Source organism: Poecilia formosa, unplaced genomic scaffold (assembly GCF_000485575.1).
Source record: "Poecilia formosa unplaced genomic scaffold, Poecilia_formosa-5.1.2 Scaffold115, whole genome shotgun sequence".
Taxonomy (NCBI): domain Eukaryota; kingdom Metazoa; phylum Chordata; class Actinopteri; order Cyprinodontiformes; family Poeciliidae; genus Poecilia; species Poecilia formosa.
Genome location: NW_006800054.1, coordinates 811,554 through 829,974, shown reverse-complemented (window position 1 = coordinate 829,974; position 18,421 = coordinate 811,554). Strand labels below are relative to the sequence as shown.

The following is an 18,421-nucleotide window of genomic DNA, read 5'->3' as shown; positions in this document are numbered from 1 at the left end:
TATATATATATATATATATGGCCAGGCCTCATTTTGCTCTAAGTACTGAATCAGCTTAAAATGGCTTGGAAGAAATTAACCGGTGACTCTAAGATGTTGAGAAGTTTGTCTTCCTCAAAACCAAGCTCTATGAGGTGCCCTATAATGTTATTGTACACAACGATGCTGACTTTGGCTTTGACAAATTGCATTGAACCAGATAGTGACAGCATGACACTTCTGATTTTGCAGAAATGTTGCACGCCAGCACCTAGCGTACTGGCTTTGAGTTTCAATTTGTAGTTTATATGTCAGCAAGATAGCAGGTTAAAAATTATGTGTGTTTTGGGGGGTTCATTTCATACAATTATAGATCACTGATTATCTCCAGAAGGAAACGGATGACGGCAGACCTTTGACGGGGATTGATGTGCTGAAAATGTAGCAAATTATTTTTAGAGAAACCTTTTCATCTAAAATTATAATTCCAAGAAGCCACAAGTGTAATCTCTAGCTTTCTCTATTTGATGTTGAATTATCTTTGGTATATGAGACCACTTTTATCTACAAACTGCTGTCAGGTGAGTGCTTGCATCTTTTTTTAAAGTTCCCTATAAATAGTATTCACAGTCTAACCAAGGACAGAATGTCTAATTTTCTTTTAACAAGTTATCTTCAGGTCTTAGTCTTGGTTGTTTGGTAAGGCTTTCTCTTTCCTGGAGGTAAGAAATATGTAGCAATATAGTTTTTAATGTTTTGCATCGGTTCAAAATCCTTCAGTGTTTTTTTTTTTTATACCATATTGATGAGTCATCACTTTTTAATGGTTATATTAAAATAATGCTGTATTGTACAGTTAAGAAAAGCTTATTGTTCTCTACATGCTGAGGGTGAACATGATGAACGTGGTGAGATTTCTGCAGGCGCAGATCCACCATGCTGACCTTCCAGGGTACTGCTTTTACCTTAGTGTAAATGTGCGTGTTTCCATTTACCTGTAACCTGCTGCTGGTACACTTGAGTTTCTCCACAGTGGGACAATAAAAGATATTTCTATTCTATTCTATTATATTTGGTAATTAGTCACGCTTCTCCTGAATTGACCTTTAATGCCCCCTTCTTTGTGAACATGGTGAATCTTTTTTATGTATTTACTACCTCGTTGGAAGAGTGAGTAAATGGATCGAGAAAAAGTGCTGGTCTGTGTTTTGTGGCGCGTCGAAAGCAATAGTATTTTATTGTTTTCTGTCAAATTTGCGGCGTCGTTTCTGAAGCAGAAACGAGGGATTTATGCCGTCACAGCTTCTCAGCAGAAATTAGTTACAACCATGTGACAACCGGATGACTCTCTCAGGTAAATCTTTGTCCAAAAGTTAGTCATTGGATGCCACACTTGGGATGGGAGCAGGTGGTTAGACGGTAGGGCTGTATTTCATTTTAGACAGAGACGGAGCCAAAGTGAGTGTTCACACAGCGGGGAATTTTATTATGATCCTGTTTTTTGTTGGGGGTTTTTTTGTCGTTTTTTTTTTTTTTCATGAATGAGTGGCACAGCTGACTTATGCACTCTCTCAGTGGTAAGATTAAAGAGTTTGTTGTAACCATGTTACTGGAGGAGGTTAGCTTTTAAAAGGATAGTTGGAATTTCTAATAAATATAAAAGGATAACTTCATAAATAGAAAGGGGAATTTATCTTGATGTTTGGCTTAGCGGTATTGAAGGCATAAAAATGAACAAATCAAAAATATCAATTAAAAAAAATAAGTTGTCAAATTATAGAGATGCCACATTATGAACCAGACAGTTGTCCAGTCAACAGTTGTTGATGCCCTCCACAAAAAGGATAAAACACAAAAGGTTATTATTGCCAAAGAAGCCGAGTGCTGGATCCAGCCATATCGATGGAAAGTCTAGTGGAAGAAAAAAATGGGCATCAGGGAATATTTAAGAGGATTGTAAAGCAAAACATATTCAGAGGTTTGGGAAGAAGGTGTGGACTGTAGCGAGAGTCACTGCTTCAAGACGCACCACCTACAGACGTATCAGAACATGGACTACTGCTGCCACATACCCTGTCTTATGACACGCCTGAACATCAGCGGCATCTGAACGAGTATTAGGAAGAATTCTCCAAAGTCCACTTGTAAATGTTGCCATTAATTTGTAAATCATTCTCCCAATGTTCTTGATTGGCCAAAAAGCTGACCTGACCTAAACTCCGTAGGAAATATGTGGAGTACTTTCAAGAGGAAAAGCAGAGTCACTACTCCTAAAATAAATATTCTGAAAAACTCATATTTGTATTTTAGATTATTGTTTGTTTTTTTTCTGTTTAGCATCAGGCCCGTTATCACATGTTTATCATGTTTAAACTGCAACCTTTTGGCCCTTAATTTCAAATCCAGAGTAATAATTACAATATTCACCTACAAACTAAGACATTACACCAACAAGCAAGTATATGATCATTTCCGATCATATAATGCCTGTGACATTATACGTTAATTTATTCAATTGTTATCTGTATGGGGTTAGATGAACTAATAGTGTTCGTTCATCTATTCCATATCTAACTTTGCTTAAATCAACAAACGTGATTTAAGCAAACAGTATTTATTCACGAGCATCTCTTGGGGTTAGTTTTTAGAAATCAGACTATGCTTAATGTTTTATTGTTTTGTCTGTACCACCTTTCTGTTCAAACTTCACTAAAATGTCTAACATGTACAAAAATAAATGTAAACTTCCCAAACCGTAAAAAAGCCAAACATAATCTTCTTAAATTTGTGGAGGGCAGGAGAAAGAAACATTTATTTTAATTTCAAATTGATCAGGCCACAATTGAAGTTTCTTCTAAAATGCATTTAGTAAAGGTATAGTAAGTATTGACCACAAAATTGTGGTCCTCTTGATCGGCAAATTTTTGACTTGAGGAGTTTGACAAGCCAGCGTTTCTTGTGCAAAGCTGTGTCATTAGTTGATTAAACTTTCTCTAAACAAAGCAGACTTTTAGTAGATTGTTTACCAGAGCTGCATTCTATTTTAAAAATGTAGTTTTGATATTCACTGCTCCATCACACAAACACTATCACAACAGAAAAAGCAAATAGGGCTTCTCTGAAAAACCCACCAACAACAGGTGTCATGTGATCTCAGTGTCATGGCCTCCACTCACAGCTGCATGAGTCTTGCGTATTGTCTATTTGCGTGTGTATGTGTGTGTGTGGGATGAAGCAAGCCACTTCACAGAGAGACACTCAAACAAATGTGTGTGACCTCCTGATTTAACTTTCTCAGCCATCTGGTTTCTTTTCATCCTCGCATCTCTTGATATTGGATGAACCACTTATGGCTATTGGTGCCTCTGCATTATAATTTCACACTATGGTATTGGCTTTTTATGGTCTTATCGATAGAAATCAAGATATTTTTTTATCCGTCATCGTTTAATCTATTTTCCGTTTAATATTCAGTGATTGTTTTAATCTTTCATTACTCTGTTTAATCATATCTCTGCTCAGTAAATCTGGAAACAACAGGAGGCTAATAATGTGTCTGAAATTTAAAGGTCACACCATGAAGTACGGCCAACAATAGGCTTTCAAGGGTTTTTGTGATTTCCACATCAACCTTCATCAAATGCCATGGTGATGCCTCTGCTAAGCTGCTAAAGGATCAATCAACACATTTTCCACAGCTCTAGGTAGATTTCTGCGGAGATTGAAGCCTGTTCGACGTGCAATGTCTCAAAAACCCGAAGCCGAACCTTTTGAAATAACCTGAAGCCATTCATTGTGGGGCTGTTCGCCCGTCTCTGCCTCTAAGCGCCTGACATTTTTCCCCTTGTCTTTTTATTCATTTTGCACACAATCAAGATGGAGAGCAGTGCAAAAAAGTTGTCATGGCAACAGAAAAAAAAAAAGCCTGAATGACCATGGGCGAGACAAACGTGGTGGCGCATAGCTCTGTGCAAAACATTCTACGACTTAAGTACAATGAGATTTCCAAGAGAGGAAAAGTAATGGAGATAAAGCGTAGTTTGAGCCGCAGGGTCACTACTCTGTTGGAAATTAGTGGGATTATCGTCACACTGAGACAGTGGTAATAACGCGAGTTTTGTTCAAGCTGTTAGGTGACATTTGGCAGAGCAGCATAATTCTGAGCATGGTTCATCTTGATGGAAGCTGCCTTAATGGTGTCTTTATTTCTCTTCTTAAAATCTCCTCTTACATTGATTAGGCCATTCAGCTGTCTGGAAAGGCTTGACAGATAATAACGGTTTAAAGATTTTTTTTTTTTTTCCCCCAAGTCTGATAGCCTGAGTGGTTCTAATAAAAAATATATATTTATTTTTCTATTTTCTCAAACCAAACATGAGATGAATGAAATATGATTAGTAGCTGAGAGGGGTAAAAAAAAAAGACTTCCTATTAGTCTGGATATAACATATTGTTATGGATAGACGATGAAATTTAAATACATAAAAACTTAACTTTTAATTCTTTAACCCAAGCTTTAACTGCAAGATAAAGAATACGAAATGGTAAATAGCTGTGTTATAGCCTAATAATCTCCTGGTTCGATAAAAGTTCCAGTACAGATGTACACAACTATTGAGCAGACAAATAAGTCTTATATTCGATAGATTTATTGGATACCAGATGTGACAGAAGAAGAGAATTAGTGAGTTTTGCATCTGGAGACTTAAAATTGGGCCTATGTTCTATCCAATTAACAAGCACTGTCCCTGTTTCTACCTACTGTGGAAAAAAACAAATAGGATTTAAGGAATAAACAGATGGGAGATAACAAAGATGACAAAGAGGTCAGAATGAGGGAGAATGGGGACACTAAACGTAAGGTTGAAGCAAATTCATTAGAGGTGCTAGAAGTTTGTACATCTCTTTTATTGTTTTTTTTTTTTTACTTTCTTCTTGTTCCCAAACAAGATCCGACAGTAGATCTGATCCTAAAATAACTCAACCAAGCAAATGATGTCTTTGAGGTGACTTTCTTTTCATTAGACTCACAAACCCACCTACGGAAATAAATGTATAATATGCAATGCTTCAGTTAATTAATGGGTCATGTGTGCTTCAAGAGCATGCAGGTGGGATTGGGAACCAAGAGGCCGAGGCAACCAACTCAGACCCTCGATCTGAAATTTGAGATCTCAGCTGCTTAAAAGAAAAAGATTGTGCACGATCTTCAGCTTGTTATCTGCTCCGGATTAGATAGACAGATATTGTAAGGTCATCAGCCATCTCTGCTCACCTTTAGAATGTGCTGCTGCTGTCTGTAATTTGGATCAGATCACAAGTCAAACTTGTTCTGCAAATCCATTTTACCTTTACAAGTCATATTGGCAACAGGTTTGTGACTACTTCCTAAGCTGGGTCAGAGGAATAGCAATGGGAGGTTGACTTCCCCTCCCGATGATTCACATAGGCATAAAGGACATGCGTTGATCACTGAATGAAATGATTATCTGAAACTTAATGGTTTTCTCGTATTTAAACTGGCCAATTTGCAGTCGGTTTTGAGTGAAGTTCACTCATACTTATGTACATTTATGTACGTTATTCCCAGAGCAAGTAACATGGCATTCTCAAAAGCCAGAGCTGCATGAATTATATATATTGTGGGAATCTGTGTTATTCAAACAGCTGCTGACTTGGCAAAAAGAATCTCTGGGACGACACAGATGAGAGAACTGATCCTCCAGTCTAGTAAGGTGACCTTTTTTGCAAATAACTTCTCATCAAGTGAAATCAGACAGAACTCGTATAAATTGGTCATTATTCCCTTTTATCTTTGATACAGTTTAATTTTGCACAAGTTTCTTTTTTTTTCTAGCAAAGAATTACAGATTCATAATGCAAATATTTATGAACACTATGCAGTTTCACAATCTGATACTTTTTTAACTTCAGCTGATGCTTTCTGTGCATTAAGAGCCAAACAATTAACAATCTACATCCGTCATTTATCAATGACACCATTATAAATGTGATTCCCTCCCTGATACAATCAGGGATTGTTCTTCCTTGTAAGATCTGGACCTGAAGTTCCTTTTTGCACTTGCTATGTTTGTTTGTGAGAACTGCGACATGATTCAAAATCATGTGCATGCTGTATGTATTTGCATGTGTTATTGCAGTCTGCCATTCCTGTGTAAAAATAGATGTGTGCAGAAACAGTTGCTGTTACTGAATCTGGGATTTTTCTCTGCCTTTTTGTTTTGTTCTTTATTGTAATGTTAATTTTAAAAAATGACAAACAGATTCATAACTTTGTGCAAACACTTCTGATCGTAACATCACAGCAAGTGCAATTATGTTATATTTTACTTTAAAACGACAGGGATTTACAATGTCCCAGTTGAATAACATGAGCTGAGCTGTCACGTTTGACAACATCCCCCGTTTTTTCTGTAAGTAAACTAGACGTTGCTGGTTGCACAGGACCAACAGCAGGAGCTATTTTAGGTTGGTCACTGTTGTGGCTTTGTTTAAAGCTTCAGAGTTGCAAATTTTAATTTTATTGTGTCACCAAAGGCAGATAAATAACAGTGGGTGAGTATGGTTAGCGACTGACAAATGGCAATGAAATACAGACAGAGGCTTGTTTGATAGTCTGTGACGGTTGGTGTGAAAGTGTGATTCTCCGACAGTCAATCAGCACCTAAAGAGAGAAAACTGGTTATATTTTCCTCACAGGATTTTTATTTATTTATTTATTTATTTATTCTTGCTTTGTTGTAACCCATTGAGATGCGTTGGTCACATAGCGGCTGCTCTGTCAACTAACAGAAGGTTCACTCCAGACAGATGAACTCACACGGAGTGCTCCTCTTCTGACAGACCTGCAGGTGAGTTATATTATCCTGACAAAGACGGGGAAAGAAATACTTCACAACAACCGACGACTCTGTCGCTGGAAATAGAAACCGGAAAGACTTCAAACTCTCTGCGAGCTTAAAGCTGATGTTAAAAAAGAACGTCGGAAGAAACTTTAGACACTGTTTATTTTTATATTAACTTGTCTTGTGCTCGTCTTCCTTCTCTCCTCTGCTCCCTTCTCTTCTCTTCTAGAAGAAAGGGAACAAAAATAACCGAAAACTCGTCTTCCGACTCTGCCAATCATTATTCGTATTTATAATCTTTAATCACTATTATTGCAAACGCATAAAGGAAAACCTACTGGTTGCAACTATTAATACCCTGACATTTTTATGAAACATTACAATGAACATTTTACTAGAAGGTAAAATAGGGGGGGAAAAATGAGTCCTCAAACACTGAGTTATTCAACTTGCTTCTAATGTAAGGTTCATCAAAAAAACAACAAATTGGAATAAATTAAAAAAATATATGCATGATTTGTAGATTTGTAGGCTTGTGCTTGAAGAATCTTTTAATCATCGTGGCTACGACAAAGAAAGCACAGGAGGCGTTTGCCCTGCGTTTAGAAATCACCGACGACAGTCAGAGGTGTGATTGCTGGTAGTAAATATGGTCCAATCATGCCATCAAAAACGCCTGTCATTTGCCTCAGCGGTAGAGCAATAGAGTGGCTATTTCACTCTAAGTTCGTCGGTTTCATTCAAGCCTCCGGTGGGATGCATGGCCCATTATAGCAGGAGGAACATTCACTTCTTTAACTATGTGAGCTTCAGGGGGGATAATGAGACTCCTGACCAGTGGGAGTTAAAGCGTGTCTGGCTGTTCCTCCAGTCATCATGCGTACAGCAGAGGTAGTTTTCCTTCCGAATGCAGTTGTCCTACTTTGTTGCAAACTCACTTGCAAATCATTTAAAACGCATCAATTATCGCGGCAGATTGAGCTATTATACAAGAGTGCCCCAGTTTAAAATACTTGATGTAGTCTGCCAAAGTGAGTAGATTGTGTCTGTGAGAAAATCCAAGCAGGGATTCTTCAGAGTGAAGTGAGAAATTTGAAACCGACTCAAATTTATTTAGTCAAACAAAAGGGCGACTTCATCTTTCATTAACACAGAAGACGGGAGGAAGGCAGCTTTTTCTCCAGGACAAACTGATCGTCTTCAATTTAAGGGTTCCTCTACAGACCACATGTTGTGTACAGTAACATTTCAAGGGTTTCCAGAAAGGTTAAGAGGAAAACTTCAAAAATCCAAGTGTGTAGACTTTCATGTAGCTAATGAACAAGCTGAAACCAAGTTACTTTTGTAGTAAAAAATCTTAAAAAAGAAAAAAAAAGACATTGTTAGCTTTTTGTTTCACTTTTTAAATGACATTAGCCTTTCCTGAATTCAAGAGCACAACCTCAAACATCAGACTTTCAAAGATCTACTTTTTTATGCCTACATGCTCTGTTCTATTTTGAAACCAAAAGGATTAGGGATTCCTGCTGAGACAACAATTCAATGCGACTTCATTTAACAGATACTCTTTTACCAACTGGCATGGCATTAACAACTGTCTGTGTTGTGACATATTGGGATGGGATTGCATTGGAATGAACTGGACCGATGTGAATGAAATTGGGACCAAATTTGATTATTTATACTTGGAAGCTGGGTTTTTCTTGTAAGGCGTCTTGAGACATTGTGCTGAATTAGAGCAATCAAAATAAGCAGAATTTAACTAAATTATGTTGAACGAAGACGTTTCGCTTAACTTTCTTTTGATAGAAACTAACTTTCTTTTTATATCCTTTCAATGTTTTTGTCAAGAGTAGAATTGGCATACCGGCAGAAACATATGAGACAAAATCAAATGTATTAAACATAAAAAAAAACTGTGTTTCTTATTACATAGAAACATATTAGAGTTTTCCAATACGACTCCTTAATGGCCTATGTGTTGGAAAAACTGATGAGTCTAAACAAGGTAAGTTCTTTTAATTTCAGGAAGTGTCCTTTCTGAAAAAGGACACTTTTTCAGAAAATGAAAAAGTGTTCTTTTTCACTTGACCTTTCACCTACAAGGGTTGCTTTTCTCCAGGCTCTACATTGAACCATAGGAGCGCTAACCTTCACTTAGTAGATTTATTTCTTAATTGTATTGGTAATTAGGTCCTGCTGTTCCACCTTATATTTAGTTAAAGTATTGATTTATTTAGACATTGATTTGTAAGCATTTCTAATCTTTTGTGATATGCAGAATTCTTGTGATTCTTCTTTTGTCAATGAGATCACTCAGTGGAAAGGTGAAGAATAAATCCTTCAGATTGATTTTGGAGATTGCGTGACTGATTGATTTTTCGCTACAAAAGCAGCATTCAGCTCCACCCCACCCCCACCCCCCCGACAGACATATACTCTACAGAAATCCATTATTTCCCACAATTTTATAACATTTGACAATTTGTCAAATGTTCATTGTGGTTCTTACCAACTTTAACTTCTTATTATTTAAATTTTATGTATGATTTTTACATAGACAAAGAAAAAAACTTTACATCTTTCATGCCACCCGGCAGGCGGACAGGCACCCCAGGCGGGAAACAATCGACACACGTGTAAGTTCAGAAGAACAGGGAAAGAAAGACTGGTAGCCTTACTGTGGAGAATTGCTCTCCCATTTTAAGGATCACAGCTGGAGGTGGTTATTTTCAGATGTCATTGACTAGTCACCTTGTCTTTCAAAAACAATTTTGCTCCAGGCGATGCATTATGTGTGAGGAGACCCAGATATGTAGGTCTTTGGAGGCAGGGAGAGGAGGTGGGAGTGGAGGCATATTGCTTTTTGGTGCTGTGAATGTTAGCTGCTCGAAGGGTGGGGGGCGGGGGGGGACCTGTCGCAGCAGAGATATCCAGAATTGGGCTGCCAATCTTGGCAGATATTCCAGAGAGTTGAGGCTCAACTGTAGCATAACGTCTGAGTGTTGTCCAACACATTCCCAGGTGAGCCCTCCACATGGCCATTATGTGCACAGTGTTTGTGAGGGGGGTTTTTTGGGGAAGCTACTTTAGGGGGATTTCAGTGTGCATGTCCAAGTGTAAGAAGCAACTTGAGCACAAAGGAAAGGTTACCAAACAGAAAAACAGACATTAATTTGAGAAAGACAAATAACGTAACCTGTAGTGTTTGAGCAGCAGGTTTTTCTGTTTTCCCATGATGATGATGATGATAATGATGTGATCCTACCTTTGAGTGGAGATTTCTGTCTCAAAAAACAGAAGAGAACGTCAGTGAGAACTCAAACGGCACGGCTCACCTGCTCAGTGTAACGTGAAGCACCGTTCTTCAATCAGCCTGTAGTTTGAGCCCACACATTTTACTGGAGCAAAACTGATCCCCTTCCCCCAAATACACAAACTCACACACACGCGCTTGGAGAGAATTTGGCTGGCCAGCAAGCACACACAGAGCAGGAACTTGTCTGGGTTACTCAACTCAAATTGAGGCTAAATTTGACCTCTGTTGGGAAAAATTCTGACTAGTCCGTTGGTGTTCATTAAACGTCTGATAAAGTCACATTCAAAAGTCAAGTTAAACTTCTCTTGTATTGCAGTAAAGTGATATTATTACTTAATTTTCCTTTGCAATCATTAAAGCATTTCTGAATTGAATTAAATAGTGTAGGCAACAGTAGGCATTAATTTTGCTCCTAATTACCAAAATAAAATAAAAACTTACTGTTTTGTCTCAAGGTGTATTTTTGGTTGATGAATCCTATTTTCATAAATCTTTGTTGTTGAAACTGGAGCTGATTTGTAGCTAAATTCATGACTGAAACTTGATCACAATCATATTTGTCATCAAAACGTCCAAACATCATTGAACTTCAGGTCTGCCATTATGTCTAAGAGACATAATTAACTGTGCAGCAGAATTCAGAGAGTTTTTTTCCTCTGTTAGAAGATACTGTATATTCAGAGTTTATTTGCTTCTCTGCTTGAAGGACTTCTCAAAAACAACGTGATGGACGCATTGGAGAGAATGTGTCTCTCGGCTTGTTTGTGTACCCTCGAAAAGTGTGAGGACGTCCGCAAGGCTCTGCTTTCAACCGCTGCCCTTGCAACCACAGCCCCGAAGTGCAAGAGCAAATATACTTGATGGATTTTGTTGAAATTAGATTTTTTTTTTTTAAGTGTTGTGGTGGGAAAAGAAACTGCTGTTTTCTTGTGTTAATTGTCCTAGTCCTATTAAAGCAAAAACACAATGCTCAGCTGGTTTCATAAGTTGCTTTGAGTCATACCGCCATTTTTTTATGGATATTTTCAAGCGGTATCATAACATTCAAACATAAAATTAAAGAGCGCTAACTTGTCTCCAAGGTTGATGCATCTTTGTGGCATTTAGATGTGACTACAATTAGGACAAGTGTGTTTTTTTATTTAAAAGAAAAAAAAAACATACCTAATCGTGTTCAGAAAGTGTAATTTTAATTTTGTTTGGCATTTCATAGCAGACAACACCCCCTCCCCTCGCTGACTAATATTATCACGGTCCTGTAGCTTTTTTAGACGGCTCCATATTTGGGGCAGAGCTGATGGAGGGCATATGGACTTCAAAGATGTCAGAATTATCACTGTGTGGTGTAGAAGCAACACTTCAGGTTTAATTTTAACCTACTGGATTCAGCAGAGCCAAGTAGTAAGCTATTGCTCATAAACACTTTAGCGCTTCCGTTTGCATGCGTTCAGATTTCTGGCTCTTGTGTTGACTCCGTTTTTGAAGAGGTTCTTTTATTGGCTTGTTTTTTGTTTTTTGTTTTTAGTTTATTTTTCCGTAATATCCTTTTGCTTGCGATATCTGTTTTTATGGAAGAAAGTTTGAGCATTTCTAGAGGCAGATAAACTCTTCAGAGGCTTTTTTCTTTAGATAAACAGCTTCATTATGACACTTTTTGTTGTAGGAACAATAATTCAGTTGACCCTTCAAAAAATGAAATGAGAAAGCATTTTCTGGTTTGTCTTTTCCTATGCATCAGGTGAAATAAATGACTCTACCCCGTTTTTTGGATGGAATAAAAAATAAAAATGCCTTTTCTACTCATTTTCTTGCAAATTAGTCACATTTTCTGCAGCTTTTCTATGGTTTCACTCCGTATATAGCCTCTCAGAAATATCATTTCTTGCTGCAGGCTTTCTGGAGTCATTATGTGCATGTGTGAGGGACACTTATGCCTCCTTAGTACAAAAAAAGGTCAACAATAATAGCTACCTTCCCCCTTATCCAGCCTGACACTGATTGGATAGAAAAAGAAGTCATCTGCAGAGCTGCAACATTGCTAAATGCGTCTATGGCAGCATCATCTCTCTAGATGGCAGTGTGATTCTGGTATCTGGGATTTGTGGTATGCACTCCTTTCGCAAGTGCTGTCATGGCAAGACAGTTTGATCATTTAGATTAAAAAAATATATGTATATATTTCTCATCTAATTGGAACATGAATTTATTTTACAGGAAAATTAATAAATGTCACTTTCCTTTGCTGAGCAGATCTGTTTTGTTTACTGTAGCAAATGTACTTGCTTTGAGTTTGAGGAATTATATTTATTATAGGTGTTTTTTTGACAGAGGTGGCTCATTGTGTACAGTCTCTAAATAATTTGCTTTACAACACTGCATGCAGAAATAAGTGCACAAAAGAGGCTTCTTGTTTTTCTTGCAATGGTTGCATTTCATGCACAAAGTACTAAAACACGAGCCTTTAGTGCCCTCTTCTGGTGCTTGTTGTTATAACGCAGAAGTCCAGACGTATTCGCTATTTAAACAGTGTTGCTTGTTTGACACCAGAGATTTTGACAGTGGCGCATAAATTCCTCCTCCGTCAATTATAGATTAGATGAGGCAGTGTGTTGGAAAAGTACCGTAATCATGAATTTATTTGTTCTCGCATTGCAACTTTAATGTGTTTTGACGTGGGATCGTACGCGATGGTACAACGCAAAGCAGAATGAAATGGAAAACAAAATAAATATCTGGAAAGATTACATTTGTGAGCAGAGATCCACAGCTCAGGAGGAGAATCTGCTGGCATGGCAACTATTAGTTCAAGAAATCTGTTTAAAAAAAAACCAAAAAACCTGGTGTTGAAAACTAACACCGCTCATCATCATCATCATCATCATCATCATCATCATCACAAATATAGTGGATGAAGACGCAGACGCTTTTTTTCAGGAGGGACATGGAAGGTGAATGAAGCAAAGTCAACAAACAGACGTAAATCTAAATAATAATCTGCTGCCGAACATGACTATTGATACACACAGATGTTCTCCATCCACTTTCACAATCTTTGAGCTATTTTTGAAAGAAGAATGGACAAACATTTCCAGTCTGTAGATGAGATGTAGGCACCTACCGATTTCTAGCTTTTAATTGCATTTAAAGTTGATTATACAACGTGTTGGCTGAGGGGGCCTGAATACAAACATGGACCACACTTTCTCAGATTTAAAACAATGGATCCTTTTCTCTCCTCTCATAATTACACCATAATTTATGTTGGTCTGTATCAATAAAAAGCCCAGTAAAACACATTGAGGTTTATTTTTCCAACATTAAAAAATAAGGAAAAAAGGTTTCAGGGGTATGAACGTATCTGCGAAATTAAAGCTACCAGAGCTGTTCTCCGGCGTTTGGTGACAGCGGCCAGCAACTCGTGTCCAAACTGGCGAACTGAATTCAGTTCACCACTGGTTCCAGCCAAACATAACCCAGTGAAATGCCACCAAATAACCTTCTCAGATTGTCTAACAACATAATGTCTCTCGTGTGGAATAATATTTTCATTTCTGTCTGGATTAAGAAGAACTCTCCCAGGAACCCGCGACCTGCGTGACCCCTGATGCATGCATGTGCCATGTGGGTGTGGGATCCACAGTTTACTGCTCCAGGCCTGAGCAAATAGTGCAGTAATTCCAGGCATTGCTCTGAACGGTGGAGGAAGGAAATGTCTGTAATCAGGGTAACCTCACGGTTTCCCATAGAATAGTCAGGAAGTAAATGAGTTCCAGGGAGATGGCATTAGATGAATTGAGGGTGAAAAAAAATGCCGTCCATTAAGGTGTCATGTAATATTTATGTGAACAATCTAGCGAGAAAAGATTGCTGTGTTTTGCTTTGGAAAACTTTATATTTTACTTTACTTTTTCATTGCCTTCAGCGTACTGGGTGTGACAGACATTGCACGTCTGAAACCAGCGGTGCACACGTTCTGATTCTGGCATTTATAGAGTGCCTAATGCCTCCCTGTAGTCTGGACTATGTTCTTACGGGCTGTTCTTCTGTCAGTCTCTCTCTTGAGGATGAAGCTGGCGCTACACTGTTATTCTTACCTGTTATTCCGATGAACAAATATTGTTCCTGATCTTTTTCTGGGGACAAAATCTAGTAGAAAAAAAAATGGTTTGCATACCATTTGGTAGTGTTGATGGAGAGTTCAGGAGAAAAAAAAATAGGCAAAAAAAAGAGATCTTGGGAAAAGTCCAAGGTTTGTGCTCCAGTGTGTTTAAACACATGCTAAGGAGTATGACTGCAGACACGAACACAGCAAGTTACAATATGAAGTGACTTGGAATTCGATAGATTATCTGTTATTTAAAATCAAGGCCAGATTTTTTTTTTCTAGTTTATAAGTGAGAGATACCTTCACCTTTTTAAAATATATATATATTTTAACTCTTACTGGAGGGTAAATTTAGGGTTATAAAACATTTTTTCCCCCATTTTGTTGCCCTGATAAAAAATAAAAAGGTAAAGTGTAATTGGTTTTCTTAAAGGAATTTTTTGAAAATGTTTTAGAAAGTATATCCCCATGTCTTCACTCAAATGTGAAAGAATTCATATTTTGCCATCCTGCCTCTTTGTAAGTCAGATGTAATAGAAGGTCATTTTCAAAAAATGTTTTCTTGAACCATCTAAGAATTTTTTTTAACAATTTTTAATTAGTCATCACAGCCAATTTAAGTTTCTGTTTATCTAATTCTACTCAAAAAGATTATGTGAAATTAAACCATTATTATTATTTTAGTTATTTATTTATTTTTGCTTAATTATGAGAAATGAAAAGTTTAATCTCTTGAATTTTCATTTTGTCAATAAATTGTGTTGATAATATGACATACTGGACATCATTTATTCCAAAAGTAATTTTCTTTCTGTGTCAGACCACTGTCAGAGGATTGTTTTGCTGTGGCTGTTTATTTGGTCAGCTGACGTATTAATCACTCAGTGATATAAAACTTCTTCAAGTTCATTTTAAATGACCTCTCTTGTCACTTTATTGTCTCTTAAGTCACAGTTGAATCCGATTCAATTCAGCTGAATCTGTATATCTTTGAAAATACACGTACCAGTGTTAAATGTCATTTCTAAAAGATGCTGCATCTCTCAGATCCTCTGTCAGCTCATTGCTATTTAAGTGTCTCTAGTTCATTCATAGGACATTGCAGCCCTATGAATGAACTGTAATCCAATCCTGGCTGCTTTTGGGGAAGCTTTTGTCTCCACATCATGCTGCTCTCATATTTCAAGGAATCACAGAGACAACAGAGACCACAGAGACCCGGTCTGGCTCCCACAACAACACCACGAGTTACAGCATACCGGTGAGCAAACAACGAGTTATTTTTATCTATGCTTGGCCCCCAACTTATCCCCTGCCAAGCACACTTCTGACTGGGTTGAATGAAGAGAACAAGAGGAGAGTTTATGTAATGTGAAGCAACTCTGAGTCGTAGTCACTAGAAGGATAATTGCACTAATGGGAAAGTCACGGTTGTTGAAATCAGGGAATGTTGGAGGGGAAGTGTGACGAAGCAGCACACCCTTCGGTGCTGTGTTGACTTTTTTTTTTTCATTTTTTTTTTCATGATGTTAAGATTATGGAGATACTGTTCAAACCCAAGACCCAGACATTTTTTTTTTTTACCCTCATCTAAAAGTCCACTTTGGCTAATGGCTGTACATTCAGCTATTTTTAGCCTCTGAATATATGCCTGCCGTAAAGAGTGGAGTTAATGTGGTGTGCTTTTCTTTTCTTATAAAGGAGGAACTATTTATATCTGGCACTTAAATATTGTTAGCCTGATTATTTGCAGTGTTGCACATAATTCTTTCAACAGATTTAAATTGTTCTGTTCCAGTCCAGTCAACTAATATTAAGCTGTGTTCCAGTTAGCGTTCAAACCTCTTGAACTTTTTTTATATTTGGTTTCAACCACAAACTTTTTATTCAGATTTTGTGTAACCGTACAACACAAAGTAACACACAAATGTGAACTAGATGAAAAATGAAAGATAGTTTTTTCTTCTTTTTTTTCAACAAAGACAATCTAAACACGGTGCACAGCATATGTTTTAAACCTCCTTTATTATTATTTCCCTAAATAAAATCCAGTAAACCCTTTGAAAGTGACCTATTTACACAAATAATCTCCATCTCAGTGTAAATTATTCTCAGCGTGAATACAACCTGTTCTATCTAGGCCTGGGACGTTATTGTTAAAAATTAAGTTCGAAAAACTCTGTACTTTTCTTTTTGTTAAATCAACGGAGAAACTTATTTGTCTTCTTAAGTTAACTTTCATGTCACTCAATGACGTCTATTCAGATATATTGTTGTCTTCCGATTCATAAGGTGTACTCTACTTTGTGTTGGTATGTGAATCCTGAAAATATACATGGCAGCTAGTGCTTCCATATTCTACTTCAGTTTATTTACACCAATGGCAGATTTGATCATAACTGTTGTAGCTGTTTAATCATGCTGTGTGTCACCAACGTCCCATACTGGACCGATTGGAAGTCCAGTGAAACACTGATCTCTGTGCTTTTTTTTTTTTACAAAATACAGGCAGATAAATAAAAGAATGAACCAGCACCAAAAGGAATATCATTACTGAGAAAGAGAGAGAAAAAGAGAGAGAACATGCAAAACAAGCAAAAAGCCCCAGTCGACAAGAACCTTCCTGCTCTAATTTGCTGGCAGCATCCATACTTGCCTTTGCTCAAACTTTGGATGGAATCTAAGTGATGATCATGTCACTGTTGTAATCTTTGAGAGGAAAGTGTGAACTTTAATCAAATGCAGAGTCTCTCTGCAGCATCTGTCTGAACTCCTTGGGAATACTGTACAACATGCTCTGTTTTTTTTTTTTTTGTTTTGTTTTTTTTTGTATAGTCTTGATGTGGCCAAAGCTCAGCTGTTTTTAGCCCCTTGTGGCTGCTGCTTGTAGCACAGCTTCAAAGGAAAACTGGAAGCCTACAGGGATTTCCCTCTGGCTTTCCCACCATCTGCACCGGCCTGCGTGGAATTTGATGCAAGCGGGTGCCTTGGAACCTCAAACATCGTTCATTATGTGTGTGTATATAAAGGCTGCTGCTCGGGGTTTCAGTCAGCAATGCCAATGTTTCAACTTGTGTTTGCAATGATCAGGTATAATATGAGCTGTGTCTCTTTGAGAACCATCTACTTTAATGTGTGTGTTTGTGTGTTATGCAAGAAGTTGTGCATAGCGGCATCTTGGCTACCTGTAATGTGTGTCTTTTCCTGGCCTTCAAGAGATTGGTCTCGAAAGCTATTTCAAGTCAGCAAAGAATCTGACATGCTGTGTTTTGTAGGAAAAGATATGTGGGCTGAAAATTGGGTCAGATAGATGAGTCTGCTGTTAATTTCCACCTGATCTGACTATGGGCCCATCTGCAGACCATGACAAGACGAAAGCCTTTCTTCTAAAGCCTTCAAAGTCCTTTATTGCATTTAACATTTTTGTCACATCAAGGTTTACTTCACTGAGTCTGTATTCAAAGCAAAAAAGCAAGAAAATATATTTTTTTCTGTTTAAGACTGTGTTTATTTTCAAGCAGTCTAGATCAGGTTGTTCAGATCTCACGCAATGGTGATTGTGCTGCAGTTGATTTTTGTTACAGCAGCAGAACTACATGGCTGCTCTCTGACATCAGCGCTAAAGATAACCTCAGCCGAAAGTTTTCTCATGCACATTTTTTATTCGTCAGTATGCCATGGAAATTTGCTATTTATATCATTTGAAAATATGTTGTTTTTTCAGAGTGTAATAAACAAGTTTTGCTCAATTTTAGGGCTTTTACTGTGTACAATGTTATTGACCTGGATTAATAAAAATACTAAGAGAAACATGCATTGGGTCATGAAACAGGGGCAAGTATATAAAAAGATTTTAGGTGAGTTTGGTTGTATCCTAACAAGTCGAAGCCTTTCTTAAGTGAGCAATGTTTAATATCTGGATAGCATGGAGCTAAGTGATGCTTCAAATGCTCAACAAATGAAGGAAACGGAGGACGCTGAAGCGCATCAAGCTAAAGATGCAGGGAGCCCAAAATGAAGTTGACTGGATGATCAGATAACATCAGCAAATACAAAATCAATCAAAGTAGTTTTGTGTGTCTGTTTGAAAAATGTTTGAATTCCAATAATCTAGTGTAACATCTTACAAGAAAAAAAAACAAAAAAACATTT

The 18,421-nt window shown here is 37.5% G+C and overlaps 1 long non-coding RNA gene across 1 annotated transcript in view; it reads left to right on the top strand.

Annotated features, from left to right (window-relative positions):
* The window catches only part of LOC103143779 (uncharacterized), a 44,175-nt gene extending 26,157 nt beyond the window's left edge, over positions 1 to 18,018 (top strand). Inside the window, exons 2-3 of the long non-coding RNA XR_001663105.1 lie at positions 15,457 to 15,530; positions 16,778 to 18,018. This is a non-coding gene — a long non-coding RNA (uncharacterized LOC103143779). The remainder of the gene's footprint in view (positions 1 to 15,456; positions 15,531 to 16,777) is intronic.
* The last annotated feature ends 403 nt before the right edge of the window (positions 18,019 to 18,421 follow it).